This window comes from Mytilus galloprovincialis, chromosome 8 (assembly GCF_965363235.1).
Source record: "Mytilus galloprovincialis chromosome 8, xbMytGall1.hap1.1, whole genome shotgun sequence".
Classification (NCBI taxonomy): domain Eukaryota; kingdom Metazoa; phylum Mollusca; class Bivalvia; order Mytilida; family Mytilidae; genus Mytilus; species Mytilus galloprovincialis.
The window spans coordinates 18,023,857-18,045,263 of record NC_134845.1 but is presented as its reverse complement, the minus strand read 5'-3'; the positions used below and the strand labels follow the sequence as shown (position 1 = coordinate 18,045,263).

Sequence of the window (21,407 nt, the reverse complement as noted above, 5' to 3'; positions counted from 1 at the left end):
TCAGAATTAAGAGTTGTATAAAGTTCTTCTGCAGATCCAAGACAGAAATTATCTAACATCAAAAGTCTTAGATTAACTAAAGCCGTTAAAACATGAACACACAAACATATATACAGGTACGCAAACGTGACAAATGTTTTATCCCACACATATAAAGAACACATAAAAGTTAAAGGAATATCTACTAAACAAGGCTTTGTACAGTTTTAAAATCACATGAATCCATGAACTAATGCTTTATTTTGTACAACTTCAGAGCGTTTGAAGTTGTAACACTGGCCATCTCCATGAGAGATACATTAAATAAGTTTGCCAATTTTTGAGCTATGTCATAAGTCATAGATGGACAACCTGTTCTTCCTCCTTTGTTACTTAGGTAAGGCGCATCTGTCTCAATAATAATATCGTTGATATCCATGTTACATACTGTCGATCTTATATCAGGATATTTCTCTTCCATCAACAAAAAAGGGGAAATCCCAAATTTACAATTCGGAAAGTAACTTTTCCATTTCCTATACATACCAATGTTACCCCCGAAACAATGTCTATGTATATGATGGTCCTTTTCCAACACTTTCCTCATAACTCCTAAGCATTTGTCGTCTGTACTATCTTCTCCAGAAAATCCCCTACAGTGGATGACTACTGGCAGCTGTTTTACCTTAGCCAACTGTAGCTGGCTATCCAGAACTTCCATTTGCCTGCTAATATCCCGCTCCGATGCTTGTTGAGCGTCCAACCCACATTCCCCAATTGCGCATACCTTTTTTGCCTCGACCAACACTTCCAGGTCCGACAACCAGCTCTCCATCTGTCGTTTTGTTTCCCTTGATACCATCCTTGGGTGAATACCAAAAGTGAACAGCAATATTTTATCTTTTCTCAGCTGGTGTCGGTCTTTGCTGGATGGCCAATTACGCGGAAAGCAGTAGTTTGAAATCAAGAACTGAATTTCCACGTGTCTGTCTGTTTCATCCCATGTTAATGACGGTAGACCAGAATGTCTGGTCTCTTTTAAATATAAATCTAGATGAAAATGGCTATCTACAAGTGAGACTAAATGTTTTGTTATTCGAGTAGGATGCAGTTCTAGTTCTTTTTCGAAAGTGACTAAATTTTCTCCCGATTCTGTATGGGCTATCAGAAGTGCCAGAATTTTCCAATGAAGTAATGAATGGGGATCTGTAGGTGGGTAGGCTGAATGTAAAAGATGCGACGGCTTGTATATGTTTACCTCATTAAATAGCTTTAATAACGGCATATCTGACCAATGATGTACCCCGCCGGAACAAATTGAAAAATCTGAATGCTTTTGAACAAATTTGATTAAACCTTCAAATTTAACTGGTATACGTTTAGCAATATCATCTAATAAACCATTCATTAGATATGTCCATCTTTTCCCATGCTGTAAAGTATCAAATTTATGTGGTTCCTCCTGGCTGTTGTGTATGTTTATTATATGAACCTGTACCAACTTTTCTTGTGCCAACTGTAGTTTACAGGTCCAGCATGCTGTGAGTGGCGAGGTATACCAAGGGAGATGGGAACAAATAACATGTCTCCTAACATTAGTAAATCTGCCTTGGCAAACTGGACAAGACTGCACTTTACTCTTACGTTTGGAACTGCCTCTAATTGTCGAACGAGGTTCCGGAATTTCACCCTCTATTGGTTCATAGTCTGGTTCAAAATCGTCCATCATCTATAATAGACTATATATATAAAAATAAATATGCATATATATTATATATTGAATCTATACGTAAACATAGAAACGCAAACAAACATGCACAAAAAAACTACTGAATAGTTCGTCAGAAAAAAAAAATCAAATCAAACCGTTTACAATACCAGACAAACATATAGGACAGATAGGACGCACAAAAACAATACAAATAAACATGACAAAATATACATGACAGATACGTATACTGCAATATTTATTGAATAACACAGTATAATTACAAAACACAAAACATCACTATACATATATACAAATAGAACAATATCTTGTCTGTACATTATTCAACATAGTCGCACAAATAAGCGGGCTTCTTAACTTTCCGTTTTGTTCTTGACCCTTTTGTTGAATATTCTTGTATATTACCATCCCTGTCATCGTTGTTAAAATCGTAGATAACTGTATCATCCATCTCCGGAATAATATCAATATCACTCAAACTGTTAACAACGATTCTGTGGCCATCTTTCGACATATTTTGGAGATAAAGTGAGTCTCTTAATCGATAGGCGTCATTCGCTGCAGTGTCATCACGGTACATCGGAACATCCGATGTTTCAACTGCAGTATCACGGTACATCGGAACATCCGATGTTTCTACTGACGCCTCACGGTACATCGGAATTTCCGATGTAATAAGACTCGACTCATCAAATAATGGCTCCAGATTCATATCTGTCTCTGTATCTTCTGGGGTTGTGGTATCTGTTTCTTGAACCTGTTTACATAGGTCAGATCTTTTCCGTTGTAGCCACACCGGAAGTTCACCGTCCGTACATATTTTTAATCGATCATGGTGTACGATCCAGTGTTTCTTTCTGTCGGTTATTTGAAACAAAACAGGATTTATCACTTTAGTGACTATATAGGGTCCTTTCCATGGAGATTTCAGTTTTTTGGATTGTCCGATTTTAGTAACTGAATCACGTTTGTAAACAGCGTCCCCTTTGAAGTAGGTTTTAAATTTTGCCCTAAGATCATAATCTCTCTTCTGTCGTTGCTGTGCTGATTTAAGATTATCCCTCGCAATATCATGTATCAAATTCAGCATAATAATCAGATCTTGTATGTATTCTACAGTCTCTTTTTCACATTGGTTTACAGCCAAAAGTCCAAAAGATAAATCAATAGGTTGATTAACCTCTCTACCAAACATTAAAAAGTTGGCCGAAAAACCTGTCTGTCTGCTCGGTGTTGCTCTGATTGCCCCTGCAAGCAGTTGCAAATATTTGTCCCATTTATTCTGCTGTTTCTTAATAAAGCATCTGATAGCCTGTAAAATTATGCTATTGTACCTTTCGATTTGTCCGTTAGAGGAAGGGTGGTATGGTGTTGTCCTGGTCTTTTTTATTTGTAGTAGATCACATAGTTTTCTGATCATAACGTCATCCATATTTTTTCCTTGGTCAGTATGTAATTCCAACGGACAACCAAACTTAGAGATAAATCCATCAACCAGGGCTCTCGCAACAGTATCTGCAGTTTGATTTGGCAAGGGATAACACTCAATCCACTTGGTAAATTGATCAATTACCATTAATATATACTTGTTCTTTTGTTCTGTCAGTGGTAAAGGACCAAGTATATCCATGTGTACTCTTTCTAATGGTATTCCAGAGTGATATTGGCCTAGTTTTGCCCTAGAATGTTCTCTTGCTCTCTTGTTTTTGTTGCATATGCCACAGGATTTAACATATATCTTGGAATCAGTTGACATTCCATGCCAAAGAGCGTACTGTTTAAGCTTCATTAATGTTTTAGTCTGTCCCATATGACCCGACAACGGCAAATTATGGCACAACTCTAATACCTGCCTTCTCATAATTTTTGGAACCATCAACAGCATCCTTGGTTTAACAGGGTCTTCCCATTCATAATAAAGCACCTCGTTTACCATTCTCAATTGGGTGCGGCAGGTCCAAAAATGTCTAACTGCTGGACTGCTTAATTGAAGTTCTAAGATGGTAGGTTGATGATTTCTTTCAAACCATTCAATGAGGCATTTTAAATCTTTATCCCTTTTCTGTTCCTCATTGATTTCCTTTGAAGTATGACCCTCTATCCAATTACATCCTCCATCTTCGGGCGATATACGTCGGACTGCTATAGTCTGCGCATAGTCAACTTTTTCTTCAAACACTTTCCATTGATTCCTGGCCCTTGTGCAAAAATCACATCCGCCGCAAGGAAGCTGGTTCAATTCAATGATGGGTTGATATTCGGAACAGGCTGGTAGTGTATCAGATATTCTTGATAGTCCATCGGCGTTCGTGTGTTGTTTACCAGCTCGATGTTGTATAACCATTTGATACTGTGCAAGTTCCTCAATCTAACGTGCTAGTTGTCCCTCTATGTTTTTGAAGTTCAATAGCCAAATAAGGCTATTGTGGTCCGTCCTAACAATAAAGGGTTTACCAAGAAGATAATGTCTGTACTGTCGGGTGAATGCAATAATAGCAAGAAGTTCTTTTCTTGTTGTACAGTATTTACGTTGAGCAGGTGCAAGTACCTTGCTTGCAAAACTTAGAGTTTTCTCTTCTCCATCTTGCACTTGACTAAGTTCAGCACCTATTGTATCATCAGAAGCGTCTGTATCTAATATATATGTACCATGTGAGCTAGGGTAGTGTAATATAACAGCGTCAATTAAACATTTCTTCAATGTGTCAAATGCTTGTTGGTGCCTTTCTTGCCAAATAAAAGGTTCTTTCAGTCTTACAATCTCATGGAGGGGTAGTGCTATACTTGAATATTTAGGTATGTGATCCCGATGATAATTCATAAAACCTAAATAGGACTCTACATTTTTTTTATTCTTTGGGATGGGCCAATTTCTAACGACTTCAACATTTTCTGGATTGACTTTTACTCCTTCAGCACTGACAATCTTTCCCAAGAATTTAACCTCTTGCTGAAATAAATTACACTTTTTTGGCTTCAACTTCAAGTTATATTTCCTGAATCTGTCCAATACCTGTTTTAAGTTTTCCAAATAATTTGAAAAACTGTCGCCTAGAACTAGAACATCATCAAGATAAGCCAAACACTCTTTCCATGCCAGTCCTTGCAAGACGAATTGTATCACTCTACTGAAAGTAGCAGGACTATTACACAGACCAAAGGCTAATTTTACATGTTCAAACTGACCATACTTTGTAATAAATGCTGTCTTGTGTCTATCCCTTTCGTCAACCTGCAACTGCCAATACCCTGCGGCCATGTCCAGCGATGACATATATACATTTCCACCAAGTGTATCTAAGCAAGATTCGATGTTTGGAATCGGAAATGCGTCTTTTATAGTTACTTTATTTAAAGAACGATAATCAACGCAGTACCTCAAGCTGCCATCCTTCTTTCTTACTAATACCGGAGTAGCTGCCCACTCAGAGTTTGATACCTGTATAACATTCTTCTCCAACATATGTTTAAGATGCTCTTCTTCCTCTTTTTCAAAGTGGAGTGGTGTTCTACGAAGCTTTTGTCTAATTGGTTTTGCATCTCCTGTATCTATTCTGTGCTTCACATCTCCATTAAACAAACCTATATCAAAGTCATCTTTGGAAAAAACATCTTGATATTCTAACAACAAATTTCTAACTCTAACTGCTTCACATTCGTTAAGTTTTTGTATAGACCGTTTGTACAGGTCAGTTAAATGGTCTGGCAGTTGTTTGCTTGCCGTGTGTGTCGTATTCACCTTTCTGATCTTTGCTGAATATTTTTCACATCTTTCTTCACCAAATAGCATCTGTACTTCAATTCCTGATCCAAATAACTGTTTTTTCTTTAGAGTTGCCTCTTTGTCTGTTGGATTCCTTACTAAGAGATACATGTCTGCCTCCGGTTTACACAAGGAGTTTGGTGATAAAACTTTTCCAAGATTTGGTGATGGCTGTATCACAATATCGCCTTCTGGTTTGGTGTCAAGTTTCACTTGGATGAATTGTGAACTGTATGGTGGTAAAACAGTCGTTTCCGCTACTACTGCTCTATACACTTTAACGTCCCCTATTTCAGTACTTGACATCTCTGTCGCCGATATTATTTCTTTATTCAATGTTATTGTATATTGTCCATGGTCAACAATAACTCTGTTAGTTTCTAAGAAATCCAAACCAAGAATTAGCTCATCTTCTATATCTGCTACTAGCATGTTACATTCTATCTTTGATCTACCTATTTGTAGAGCGACCTTTTCTGCAACTTCTGCTTGAATTGTTCCTGCTGTACTGATACCTTTAACAACAACAGTATCCGATAGCTTTGGCTTGGTTTGTAGTTTTCTAAATAGCTCTGTATTAAGTATTGACACTTGAGCACCACTATCAATTACTCCATGACTCTTAAAACCATTTACAAGTACTGGAATATACATAGTTTTTGCCTCAATCTGCGCCTTTCCTTTATACATGTATATTTCTCTGATCGTCACAGGTGGTGGTTGGCCAGTATCTGATTGGTGAACTGAAGATCGGCCTATATCTTCAGTCCGTTCCAGTTTAACTGTCTGCTTGGTGATGGTGACCTTGACCGATTCCCACCAGGTGAGTTGCTTCTACTTCTACTTCTACAATCTCTTGCATAATGTCCTGGTTTACCACAGCTAAAGCAGTTTGTGTCTCTGTTGCCGCCTCCCATGTTGTTCACAGGTGAATTTGGGAACTGTCGAGGTGGTGACTTTGACCTGTTGCTGGTCAGCAGTTTCCAGATATCTTTAACCATTGTTCTGGTCTCTTCTAATCCTTCTTCTGTCTTTTTCAGTCGTTGGTCCAAATTGACAATGGATGGATTATTCTCCCGATCAGCAAATTTCACATTTCTTATGCAAAGGTCTGATTTTGCTGGAATTTCTTCTTTTTCGTCATCAAATGTGACCCTTTTCATCTCGACTCTTTTAGCTCCAAGGATAATTCTCTGGTTAGTTATGGCACTTTTTACATACTGCATTGACTCATCTAATGTATTGGGATTCTTGTCCATTGCTGTGAGGGCTGCCTTTTTGTCTAGACATCCTTTCAGGAATGCATCTATGGCTACAATTTCTACAAATGCCTCTGGTGTATCAGGATACCCATCTGTTGCCATTTCTTGTGTTCTTTCTGTGTATTCTTCAAGTGTCTCATCTTGGTCCTGTTTCAAGTCCTGCAACTGTCTCCTTATTATATGAGGTAGATCCCGTCTTCCAAAACGTTCATTTAACTTGTTGCAGAGTTTATCATAATCTTCCTGTACTCCTTTGGCTTTCACGCTGTAAAATTTCAGTGCCTTATCCCTCAAACATTCTATCAATTTATCAAGCCTGTGTTGTGGTGTCCATTTGTATCTGTTGGCAATGTGACTAAACTGTAGGAAATAAGGTCGCCAATCTGTTTTTCCATCATAAGTTGCCAACTTTGGAGCAGATGGTCCTTCAACTCTCTTTTCACTCCTGTCCTGTAAATTACCTTTTGGAGTATATCCAGGGCTTGACTTCAATGCAGTTATCAATGGTTTCCTGTCCTCTTGTTTACTGTAAATTCCGGACGGAAATAACTTCTCAATCCTCTCAGTGGTGAGTCTCATTTCATCTGCTTGTTTCATTTTGTTGTCTCTAATCCTGATTTCTTCACGCATTTCATTTTCTCTTTTCTCAAAGTCTACTGACAGTGCGTCTGTATTTTCTTTATGGTCATGTTCCATTTGCTCAATGCATTTCTGAAACTTTGCATTTTGTTCAGTTAATCTTTTTTCAAACTCATCTTGCATAGTTTCCATTTGATGTTGCATTTCTTGTAGTGCTACTTGCTTTTCTTGCATTCGTTGTTTTATTATGGCATTCATGCCACTCATTTGCTCCTCTAATTCACGAACTCTTTGCTTTGGATCTATGTCTTTTTTGGTACGTTCCAGTGGTTCCACAACAATTGCTCCTTCGTCAACCAAAGGATCCCATATGGTGTTAGGAATACCTTCAAGCAATTTCAAATCTTCTATGGTAAGTTGTCCTCTCTCCTCTCTAGCAGCTGTAATGATCCCAGCTCTCTTTATGCCAATACTTTTAATACTTTTGAGTTCTTCAACAGTAGCAGTGTTGATATTTACTGGCTGCGACATTTTGTAGTATTCTGTTGACACCAAAATATATATACGCAAAAATTCACGATCCAAAAAATATGCGATTTCTCAAAATCTCAAAATCAAAACGTACACGAGTGCAGATAGTGTCACGTAATGATCAAAATAAGTCAACGCGCAAAAATGGTATACGCTATCTCAAAATGCTGAAGTACGTACTACGAATCAAAATGTGGCGTAATATTCAAAATAATATCACGACAAAAAAAAAAAATAACAAGTAAACAAAAAAAAGGGGGGTCAAGGAAATAGAATATGTCAATAAGCAAACATCAGAACATCTGATGTACCCTTACAGGGAATATATAAAGGTAAAGGATATAAATACTATATCAAAACGGAAACATCAGAACATCTGATGTATCTTATCAAGCTATAGTAACTGGGGGAAAAGGGGGGGGGGTCTCAATGTCACTGGACTACTGAAAACAACAAAAATTGTATTAAATATAATGCATGAGTTATACACACAGTACAAAGTGAATAATACTTCTTACTTTTATCAGATATCTCTTTAAATAAAAGAGAAAACAAGTTTTTCTCTTTTCCAAAATTTGAAAAATTTGCCGCCAGATAATGTAAACAAACAGTGAGTTCGTCAAACAACTTCTGACACCAATTGTGGTGACTTAAGTATACTATAGATATATATGACTTACCCAAGAGTGTCGCTGAGTACTCTTAGGTTGAGAGTTACACGGGTCTGTGTACAGCACCGAATTCCAGGCTCCTACGATCAGGGAACACGTCTGTCAGCTTGGCCGTCTATATTAACTCTAAGGGAATCCCCGACCATTCGGAACTCTCTTGACTAATACATATGATGTTTGACTGTACCTAACCGGCGTACTCCACATACCTATATAAAGTTTTGAAACTTACTAATACGTTCTTTATGGTCAGTCCTTTGTTGTGGATTTAGTTTGATTGAATTTTAGTATATATAGAGAAAATCATAGATTGACCACAAAAAGTACCTTCTCCTTCCCATATGATTACTAGTAACATAGTATAACGTTTCCAAACCTTTCTGCAAAATTGTTGTTGTTGCAACCTCAGCTGAATTTTCGTTTTTAAAGTTCAGTAATGTGATAAGATTATTTTAACTGCGATTAAAACAAAAACAATTGTGAATATAAGGGTTAAAAACAACGAGCTTTCGGAAAATCCTACAAACAACCATTGCAAAGTCTGTTGATTTTTTTAAGTTACCCAGAACAACAACACAACCCTTCTTGATATCGATATAATATTTCTATTTTTACATTTAATTCTTAGAAGAAAGAAATTAAGAAAACCGGAACAAGCTTCAAAGAAACGCTTTTTTCTTCAAATTATTGTCTTGCTGTAACAAGAACTGCAATAAAACCTCATAATCGTAAGTATGTTTAATTAATTAATTCACTATGCATTTAAACATTTAAGATAATCTTGTCATTGTTATCAAACGAAATTTTCAGTATACATATGTGTACCTTAGTACGATCCAAAATGGCAAATTGTATAATAATAAGTAATTAATAAAACATAGACATGTATGGATTATCATTCATTTCAAGTTATAAATATGAACTATTTCAAAACTTCAAATGTATTTGTGTTACGCATTCATGCATAGATATGACTGGTGATATACTAAAATGAAGCCAAAAAGAAAGTAGATATTACAGATCAATTCCATCGATGTAAACACGATATTTCTATTTTCAAGGCTGAACACATTATCTTTCATCCACTACGAGAATTCTCCAAGACAGCATGAATGGAGCTACTAGTATAATGAAGTAACTGAAATTTTGCAATCTTATATAGTTAATTAAAAAATTTGCCCTTCAATTTGGATAAAATTGCAATGAATTAATTGTGAAAATAATTGGGTACCCGATCCAGTTGATGTACTTCTCTCGGTTTTTTTTAATAATGAATATATATGAACACATAATTTAAACGCAACCCTTCTCGATATCATTTTTCCAGAGGCGGATTTAGGCCCGGGCCCAGCCCCCCCCCCCTTTTTTGGGAAAAAATTGGTTGCTTATATAGAGAATCATTGAAGCGTGACTGGAGCGGGCCCCCTCTTGGGTCAGTCGGTGGGCCCCCACTTATGAAAATTTCTGGATCCGCCACTGTTTTCTATTTTTAAATTTGAAAGAAGAAAGCAATTAAGAAAACCGAAACAAGTTTCAAATTAACGTTATTTGCTTCAAATTATTGTCTCGCTATAACAAGAACTTCAATAAAACCTAATGAACGTAAGCATGTTAAATTAATTAATCGACTGCATTTAGAACATTTAAGATAATCTTGCCATTGTTATCAAACAAACTTCTTATAAAGTTCAATACATATGTAAAACTTTAGTACGATTTATACACTAAACTTCTTTGTGTTGTTTATTTTTAATGTCCTGTATAAATACCTCACAGTTTTCAAGTTGAACTCGAAAATTGAAAAAAAAACAATCGAGGAATGTATGTATATGTCAACTAAATGCCCAAATAAACTTTTTATTGTTTGAGAGTATGTATTTGCACAATGACATTTTAAATACAGACGAATACACCGAATTGTATGATTATGATAAAGTAATTAATAAAACATAGACATGTATGCACATTATCATTCATTTCACGTTATAAATATGAACTATTTCAAAACTTAAAATGTATTTGTGTAATGCATTCATGACGAGTGACATGCTAAAGTGAAGCAAAAAGAAAGTAGATATTACAGATCATTTCATTGATGCACACATGATATTTTCATTTTCAGGGCTGTATACTTTATCTTTCATCTAATACTTATCGGTATAAATGATTAAAAATGATCGAAAATTTAAAACTTATTACAATATTTGTGAGAATCATTTTATTTCGAGTTTAAATGGAAAATTTGATGAATCTAGTGTTGTTATCTTTGTATTTTCACTTTCCATATTATCTAAAGTGTATACAGTTTAAAATGTTGCTGACACAGACAATTTTTATCATCAAATGTGGTGATATACTATTGCAAGTTTTCAAGTGATTTTTTTCTATTTTTTTAATGATTTTTTCAACAGATAAATACCAGTATTTTTTTTTATTCATAATTGTAAATTAATTATGGTGTGAGCTATCTAAAACTGTATTTTAATTAAAATTTTCACAAGCGCCCATACAGTCCCTGTAACGTAAAAGTTAACACTTATTTCGTTCGGGAATCGTACGTACAGCGTTCGGTAATCGTTCGTATAGAGTTCGGTCATCGTTCGTACATCATTCGTATAGCGTCTGTACAACGTTCGGTCAGCGTTCGTTCATCGTTCTTTCATCGTATGGTAAATGTCACCGTTGATGGTTTTGTATAACGTATGGTTCATGGTATCATTAATCGTTTTATTTGTCGTATGGTTTATGGTACGGTTTAGCGTTTAGCGTTTCGTTTATCGTATGGTATATGATATCGTTTAGCGTTTCACCAATCGTATGGTATATCGTTTTGTTAAGAGTCTGATATACACGTATAATTCTTATATGATTTGCATATCTATAAATACTAGAATTGGATTGGTCAATTAGAATTTTTCTCTAAGTTTACACTTCGATAAACCATGTTTCCGAAACTACTTTTGTAATCTATTCATGCGCGATACACAATCTTGCAGTGATCCCGGGATTTTCAGCAAATTGAGATTAAAAAACAATTGCATAGCAGTTGTGACTATTCTAGTGCATATATAACCAAAAAATAAATAAATTCATTGCACTAAAGCTACGAAAATACACAAAAATTAAATTTAATAAGATTCCGCGAAATTTCATGAAGGATTTGGCGAATTTACGTCATGGCAAAACACGACGTCATACGAATGGAAGTTTTCAAGGGAAGGATTATTTCGTTAGGTGCACGCTTCAAATTCGGATAAAATTTAATTAAAATGAAGTTTTTGAGGTAGGTGCTATTTCATTTAAGATTCCGTTGTATTTATCGGACATTTATGGTTTTTAGAAAGTCAAGATGGCGGCGTACTCCTTGGTTACGACTTGCTATTGTGCTTTTGATTGGTAAATATATATAGTAGCCATCAACAAAAAAAATGTTTGGCTGAAGAATTATAAGGATTAAACACATTTTTTCTAGAGGTTATTGATGTGTAAACCGGGGCTCTTACTCACAAACTCAACATAAAAGTCCTTCCGACTTTTATTCAGTTTGTGAGTTAATCGCCCCGGTTTACACATCAATAACCTCTAGAAAAAATGTGTTTAATCCTATAATGTTAGGGTTTTATTTCAGAAAGTTATTTCAATTATTAAAGTTATGAGTTAAAGTGATTTAATATAAAAAGATGTGGGATAAAAAAAAAACAATTATTAGTTTGGATTGGATTAATAAAATTGAGAAAGGAAATGGTGAATATGTCAAAGCGACAACCACCCGACCATAGAGCAAACAACAGCCGAAGGTAACCAATGGGTCTTCAATGTAGCGAGAATTCCCGCACCCGTAGGTGTCCTTCAGCTGGCCCCTAAAATATGCATAATAGTACAGTGATAATGGACGTCATACTAAACTCCGAATTATACACAAGAAACTAAAATTTAAAATCATACAAGACTAACAAAGGCCAGAGGCTCCTGACTTGGGACAGGCGCAAAATTGCGGCGGGGTTAAACATGTTTATGAGATCTCAACCCTCCCCCTATACCTCTAGCCAATGTAGAAAAGTAAAAGAATAACAATACGCACATTAAAATTCAGTTCAAGAGAAGTCCGAGTCTGATGTCAAAAGATGTAACAAAAGAAAATAAATAAAATGACAATAATACATAAATAACAACAGACTACTAGCAGTTAACTGACATGCCAGCTCCAGACCTCAATTAAACTGATTGAAAGATTATGTCTTCATCATATGAATATCAGGTACAATCCCTCCCGTTAGGGGTTTAGTATCATACTATCATAAAATATATGAGAAGAACATAACCCGTGTCATGCCAACAACTGTTTTTTTAGAAATAAATGTGTTTAGTTCCGATGCAAAGACCCTATCAGTGAATCAATGTTAAAGCCAAAATATGCAATCTTTAATGACCTGACAACAGTATCGTAACTATATCCCCTTTTAATAAGTCTATTTAAAGGTTTTGTTAGTTTCTGAGGAGAATACTGACATTTTTGTTTCCATAAAATTTTGGATGTGAAATACCTGAACGTATAAGATGTCTGCATGTTGAGTTATATTTACGAATAATTTCCTTATACCGGTGATAAAATTTAGTAAATGTTTTGACCAGTTTGTGATATCGAAAACCCTGGATTAAATCTCTAACTAATATCATTATGGAATATATATATATAAAACGAATGGGAAACGTTTCCTCCAATCACATTTTGACATGAATAACATGAGACCAAATACCGCTATATAAGTAAGGCTCTCTATGTCTCTCTCTCTCTCCTCCGTCAAACATTTCTCTGATCCAAATATTTTCTTGACACAATAAATTATAAAGAACGTTCTATAAATGATGCTTTATATGAAGTACATGTTTCATATCTAAATGTATTAAAAAAAAGACAACACATCCATGGTATTTGTTCTCCTCAATGTGAGAGTCTGATATAAACCGAAAACTGCCAGGGGTATATAAGAATTCGTTGAAGATATCTATGGAACCAGCGTCGCTTGTGATTCCTGCTGTCGGTGTTAAAACTGTTTTTTTTTTTTTTTACTGTAAAAAGTGCTTAAGTCCATTATGATTAAAATACAGAATTAAAAAATAACTCCACCCTTTTTATATTTCTTTATTTTAGAGGTAAGGTTCTGGCCAAGTTCCACTTATTCTGTCGCAAATCATTTACCTAAATAACCAATCAATTGTATTCTAAAAGAAGTTGATTTATTCTTTGTACGAATACATGAAATATTTCTCACTGGACGTTATGTTTGCAATCGATGATCAAATACAAATCTACAGTATTTATATGAAAGAGACTAAATAATATATTTTTTTATTATTATTCTACACATATTTGAAGGATCGAAATAATCAGTTCTACAAATGGATGTTATTTAAAGACTTGACATTTTATAATTATCACATGCATCCATGAAATTTTGTATCGACGCACCAAACTTTTCCCTTTCATCGTGCATAGCTCATTTTCCGATTCACTTAAGGTTTCTAACGGTCTTCTTACTTATTTAAATTCTAAAATTAAAATCCTACACAAATTGTAAAAACTGTTATTCTCCGGCTAGACTGCGTGAAAGATGAATACTGTTTTGTTTGTGTACAACTGTACACACAATGTTTTGAAGGCCGATATCCAGTTTCGCTAAAAAAGAATTAATTTGCGCCACCAGTTAATTACGCCAATTCCTTTTTTTTTTTGCATCACTTTATTGTAAAAACTGCAACATTCATTTGCGCCAATAAAACAATCATTTTTAATTGCGCAAATATTATAGACTTGTTTTCAAATGTTTCTTCTTAGTGCACTTAGGAGGTCCTTTTCCGGTATTTAAAAGATACCGTAAACTGAAAGGGCCTCCTGAGTGCACTTAGAACAAAATAGTGCACTAGGGACCTGATGGAAAGATAGAATTGACACAAAAAACATGGCATACGGAAGGAGAAGTACATAATTTCAAATTTTAGTAATTTTAGTAATTATAAAGTTATTTAACAGTTGAAGTCAGTATTCTAATGTTACATGTACGTGTAAATAGGTTAATCGTTTCGAGTTTAATATGACACAATTAATAAAATTGAGAATGGAAAGGGGGAATGTGTCAAGTTCCATTTATTGGCGCATTTCATATTATAAAAAAGAAGAGATGAGCGCGATTCAAACCTTTACAATATGACAAATTACACCTAACCGTTTTGACAAACCAGTACATTCTTCGCCCGGGGATATACACCTAACAGTAATCTTCATTCAGTAACTTTACAATACCAAGTCGTGTCATTTCCGTATATTGTACATGTAGATAACACGTGTGATACATATAAATACACCAGAAATACCCATTCAAGTGATTTTTAATTTTAGAAGAAATCCATATCGGGAACATAAACATAAATTACAATAATATGTAAAAATATGTATTAATAATTTCAAATTGTTTATTAAAATTTAATGCTCCTAGGTATGTATTTGTTAACTTATGTTAATTCTTTATTTCATGTATCTTTTTTTTTTGCTTCAATTACTTTTTTTTTTTATCTTATTGACTTATTCGTAAATCGAAAAACGCACAAATCTGAATACTGTGTCATCTTTTGTTTTACATTGTTTACCGGTTAAAGGTCGTATTCATTTAAAGAGCTACTGTATATATTAGCACTTCAATGCAAAGCTAGAAACATGATAAATGTTAGTTTACGCCGTATTTTATTTTTCTCAAGAAACCATTTTTTTCTTCATCTTTCTCAAGTAAAACCAGACTTTGAGTTTTCTATCCTGAATGACAAAATCTCGGAAAAGTTTGTGTTGCATTCTAATGCAATAATAAATCATTGCGCATTTGCTCTCGTTGTTTTCTACTGTAATGAAGATTTTTAATAAAACGGAAACTTAAGTGAGTATGGTCTAGTAATGATCAAGATAATTGCAGTTCATTTATAATAGACCAAGAGGACAAAGATATCTTTTAAGTTTTGAGTTCTAGTTCTGTTAATATACTGTATCATATGAGTTTTTTTGCCGATTCCCGCCGTACCCTTTCCTTTGAGGAAAGAAACCGCCGTTTCCAGACGGCCATGATGACGTCGTTGAAACACCGTGAAATTACGGAAAACAATAGACGACGGTTACGTTTGTTATTACCTCCCCTGAAACTGTTGGATATGCCCTTAAATTATATTTTTCTCGTTGGGTTGCTTGTCCATTAATTGACGTTTACGCTAATTAAGAATCGTGCATAATCATATGGGGACGTTACTTTTACCAAACTTCACAGAAACAATAAATTCAGGATCTTTTGGAATCATAGATAAAGCCAATAATGATTGGCCCGACTATTTACCTTAAATGAAATTCATAGGCAGAACTACAAAAGAGAGAATCATCCCCCTCCTACCCAAATTCCTATAGAATATTAGAATAAAAAAAAATCTGAATCAAATGTATTATAGTTTTTTCGTTTTTTTTTTTTTATTAGAATGAGTTCTTTTTCATAAAACGATGTTAGACAATACAATTATTTAAAGACAACTCGTGCTTTATTTAAAACCTTCAAAACACAATGCTATATCTTCATCATTATATTATATTTTTGGCCGGACAAATAGTGAAAATCCGTAAAAATGCTATTTGTCCGACTTGCCGGATGAATAGACATTTTTTACTATTTGTCCGGCTAGCCGGACGAATAGCCACTGCCTTAAAAGAAGGGGGACAATATACCTCTAAGTAGTAAAACTTTAAGATTGATATTCTTTAAATTGTATAACTTTCTTATTCTGGCTTTCTCCTCAATTTTTAAATTATATTAAGAATCACGTTTTTACGCCAGATCTTTTATCATTTGTTAAATCAAAGACATGTAGTACATGTATTCTATTTTCCGGGATAAATTATTCACAATGATAAAGAAATAAGGGATGATTTAGAAATTGGCATTTGGTCTTTGCCGGTGACGTCATCTACTTTGCATAATAAACGTGGAAAATCACAAGACGCCTTATCAACTACCGGTATACGCACAGTAACAAAACAGCCTTTTACGATATGGGCATTCGATTTTGTCATCTTCTTATTGTACTTACGCATGGTGTTTTGAACAGAGTGTTTATAATTTTTCTCCACTATTTGCCTTATTTTGTCATGTGTTGAGTCGACACTTGTCAACGACAATGTTTCTGATACTGTATCAGTTTCTTCTGTCAAAAGATCATGCAGGATTATGCAATCAATATCTGCCTCTATATCAAGCCGCCTACGTTTCTCAACAGAATCATGATAATTTACTATATGAAACTGTTTATTTTTATTAAGATAATTGTTTAATTAATTAATTAATCGACCTTTGATAGCGTCTTCTCAATGACGTGACAACTAGAAGGATCATACCTTATTAAAAGTAAAGTCTTAACAGTAAACGTGTTAATTACCCGACCATACGCGTATGGTCGGACCATATGAGTATATACCCATATGGTCATGACCATACGCGTATGGTCCAAATACTCATATGGTCCGGAACATATACACAGGTCTATCTATTAGTGAACACTATAATAATATGTGACCCACTAGCTGTCCTTATGTGTTTTTGTTGTTTGATTGCTGGCTCGTTGTAGTTAAACCCACTATGATCTCCTACAGTTTCAATATATATTTCCCTTAAGACTTTGCTCAGAGGAAAGTGATAGAATAGGTTTGTATATACATTTTAGCGTTTCACTTTTCAATTTTTAACTCCCCAAAATTTTATTTCAAACTATTAATTTTGAAGACGTGTGTTATCTAAACGAAGTCTAAATGGTCACCAACTTACCAGTTTATTGTTTCCCTATTTGGCACAGACCTAAATATAAACCTCATTATAAATACAATTTAATTGGTCGCAGTAAGTTCTATTGATCACAAAACAAATCCACGTTTTTTTAAATATGAAAAAAAATAAAAAAAAAATTTTTTACTTTGAAAGAAGGAAATAATACTTTAAATTACATTGTGCAAAATATGTTATAAAATCTTCCTTAGAAACTCTTTTCTTCATAAAAATGTTTGACATAGTTTACCCTGGACACAAAACAACTTACAATCAATCAACTAAAATATATTTAAGGGATTATTATTATGCATGTATGTATATATGCCGTATACCATATACATATATGGTCAGTTAATTATTTTAAGCATAAAGTTCATAAATCGATCTCTGAAACAAATTATATATATATAGAATAAAGTAAAAGTAAAGATTAAACTTATGCATGGCGGAAAAGAAATATATGAAAACGATAGATGCAATGGGCATGCAGCCTTGCAAATGATATTAAAAAAATTATATATTTACTTTATTAAACTTAGGACTTTAATTTAAGTATTGTTGATGGGATGTTGAAGTTTCCAGAACATAGAAAATACACAAGAAAATTTATCAGTACACTATTCTATCAAAATGTGTTTGGTGTCCATTTTACAATATATTTGTTTAAGAATTTAGTGTTTTCTTATTCATTCTGACATCTGTGTCCATGGATCTGAACAAGAAATTGCGAAGACGTTATGCTTACCTGTTTACCTTTTATTTTAAAAAAATGATGACAACATGTTTCAACAGAATATTTTATATAAATAAAATTATTTAATTTTTGTTTGTCTTTGCGAAAACAAAATGGCCCTAAAGCTAAATGTCATCGTCAGCATGTATAATGGAAGGCGATAAACACTTTAGAATATACACCACCTGCTGGATCTTTTAACCTGGGGCCAGATCTTGTTACGTAACAAGTATGAATGTAAAATTCTCGATACATGTATGGTATATTCAGTCGAATATACACGATATCTCTGGACTGGGGTATTTAAGGTATTTTGATCTCATAATGTAACATGTAAATTTATTTGTGCTTTATGTAAAAAAAATGCATTTGACCATTTTATTTTCAAAACTTCTTTAAAATGAGTTGACTTTGAGCATTTATTTATTTTCAAAACCGGGTACAAATCACTGATTTCCAATTTTAGACCAATCTCATTATTATCAGTAGTGGGCAAAGAATTTGAAATAAAAATTGTATCTAAAAACGTATTTAAGGTGGTATGGGTGTCTTCCTCCATCTTGGATTGTAAAAAACAGAGAATCAAAGGTCCAGATTTTCCATCAAGTAGGCAAAATTTGATGCAGGAATGCAGATATTTAATGTACATTTTCATTTAAAAGTACCAATTTATAGGATTATAACTTCTAAATATTGATATTTTTGCAAATGTTAATTATTTTTGGTTGTTTTTAAATTTTTTGTAAATTGGCATTTTAAGGGGAGGTAACTCTAAAAAAGTGCATTTTCTGAAGGATTCTGTATGGAATTTTCCTATTTTGTATTTTAGCCGGAAAAAACGTACGGTGACCCTATCTTTTCTTTTGAAATTCTCAAAGCAGTGTCTGAAAGCTATCTTTTCCTGAAGTATTTAACAATTCTATCATTTTGTTTAGTTTCTAATCACAAAATGGTGTTTTTTCCTGTATAATCCATACAAAATGTGTCATTTTGTCCCGTCCTGCAGCTTGAGAAAATGCGCGGTGACCTATCATTTTTATTATATTTTTCAACATGTATCAATAGATACAACATTTTGGCAAAGTATGAACAAATTCTATCATTTTTATTTTAGACTCCCATACCACCTTAATCACTTAATTAGTTATACACTGTATTTCAAATATACAAATTCGTTTCTGTTTCAAGTTCATATTTGCCTTTTGAGAATACTAATGCAGGAGTTCCACAAAATTGTAAAATTGCTCTGTATTAGGTTCCCTACTATTCCTTATTCATGTATATGACAAAGCTGGTAATTTGATAAGTCTAACTGGATTGTGTGCTGATGAAAAATCCTTTTCTTATTCAAGTACTAGTCCTAACAAATTAGCGAATGTCTTAAATAGCGATTTAGAACAAATTTAAGTATGGTATAAGGATTCATTTGGTTTAATGGTTTTAATCGGAACAAGACTATTAGTATGCTATTCTCCTGTAATCCTTCTCCAGATGATATTAAAATAGATCAAGATTCCAACAATCTGGAAGTTGGAAGCAGGAAGATTAGTAACTGGGTTGCCTGTGTTCGCTAGTCCTGAAGTTATATATATTTTCAGTGGTACAGACAGACATTTGCTAGTGGACAGAAGAAAATCTAAAAAAGCTGAATACGTTCTATTCTTTACATGAAGTGGGACTGCCTCTACGATATAATGCCAATTTTTTCAGTTATAGATAGAATATCAGAAAATACTTTTTTTTTCATCTACTACTATCGAATGAAATAGCCTAAACTCTGACATATGTACGTCCAGAAATATGAATAATTATATTTATCTGACTTGACACAGACACAATTGCACGTCACTCTTTATTATTAAGGACAGTTGATTGGATAAAAGTGATGGATTGCCACGCCTATTTTAAGACTGAGATCCTATGAACAGACTTCAGATAGCCCCTAGTATTCAAATTTGATAAAAAAAAATATTTATATCTTGTATTGTTTCAAAATTAAAAGTGTTGGGTAACGTAGTTGAATTTTAGATTAAATTTGGGAAGTCGTGTATACATGTATCCCCATTTGTTAGGTTATTTAACATGAAGAAATAAAAAAAAATATCAGCTGGTTTTAAGAGTTGCAAATATTAACAAATTAAGTTTATGATACAGAATTATTTTTTTATTTGTTCCTCAACAGTGTATGCTAAATGTTTTTTTCCTCGAATCCCAAAAAGTCAATTCACACAAACGACGTTCATAAATGATCTGTTCAAGAGTTTAATTTCATTTTTCAAAATATTTCAGACACGTTAATAATATATGTTATTAGAAGAGAAAAAAATGTTTGATGCAAATTTTCGATAACATTTATTTATTTTTGTTCGTCGTACCATTGTAATTCATGTTTTAAAGTGAACCAATGTGACTTATAGACCCAAAGGGTCGGGTGTTCTAATTATTGTTTTTATATCTCACTGTATTATATAATATTTTGTGAAAAACACATGTCACTATAATAAATAATTTACTTACTTACTTACTTACTTATTAGTGCTAGCTTCACAAAGAAAATATCCACTGACATGCATGCTATTTAATGCCATGGGTCACGCATGGACTGTCTTATTTTATAGGGATGCCAATATAGTACTGCAACCAGAGTTCATTTTTTAAAACTTTAATGGTCCGGAAGAACACACACCTAAATTATATATCGATGGAAAGAGGGAAACGTGTACAATAAGAAAAGTTGGGTCGTAAAAATCCAGAGTGGTCACAATTTTGTGAAATTGAGGTCAAAGGTCAGACCTAAAAATATCAATATTTCAACCACAAGGACAAAAAGGAGAAATATTCTGATATTTATTCAATAGAATGCTACAAAAACGATTCAATCATAAGCATATGCTATAAACGATGTTAAAACGACAAATTTGACAACTTATATGAAGAGCTGCCATTTCAAAATGGCGTTGATTTGGAACCTTCTGATTTTTTTCCATTTAAGACACAACAAAAGAAGAAGTGGCCTTGACCTTTTCACATCGATAAACTTTCATATTGTGTATAGTATTTCACTATAGTATATTACAGAATTATTTTCTAAAGTTTAAAACACAACTTTATCAAATTATTTCAATATTTTTTCTATCTTTGAAAAAAACAAAATTCAAGCGCTGAAACAGTGTTTTTAATTTTGCATCTTAAAGGTTGTGTATTTTGTGAAAATTAGTATCTAGTTATAGATAAATACATATTGTGTTTTTGCAAAGTCTGGACAGAGCAGTTATAACACAAAATATACTATAGTCACCCGAGGCGAATGCGAG

General features: G+C 33.7%; 2 long non-coding RNA genes across 2 annotated transcripts in view; one reads left to right on the top strand and one right to left on the bottom strand.

Annotated features, from left to right (window-relative positions):
• Window positions 1-737: 737 nt before the first annotated feature.
• On the bottom strand, window positions 738-8,702 carry LOC143043155 (uncharacterized). The gene is made up of 2 exons (XR_012968226.1): window positions 8,524-8,702; window positions 738-1,718 (listed from the first exon to the last, which is right to left on the bottom strand). It is a non-coding gene; the product is annotated as an uncharacterized LOC143043155 (long non-coding RNA).
• A 453-nt stretch (window positions 8,703-9,155) lies between these two features.
• LOC143043154 (uncharacterized) overlaps window positions 9,156-21,407 on the top strand; it is a 38,518-nt gene continuing 26,266 nt past the window's right edge. Inside the window, exon 1 of the long non-coding RNA XR_012968225.1 lies at window positions 9,156-9,242. This is a non-coding gene — a long non-coding RNA (uncharacterized LOC143043154). The remainder of the gene's footprint in view (window positions 9,243-21,407) is intronic.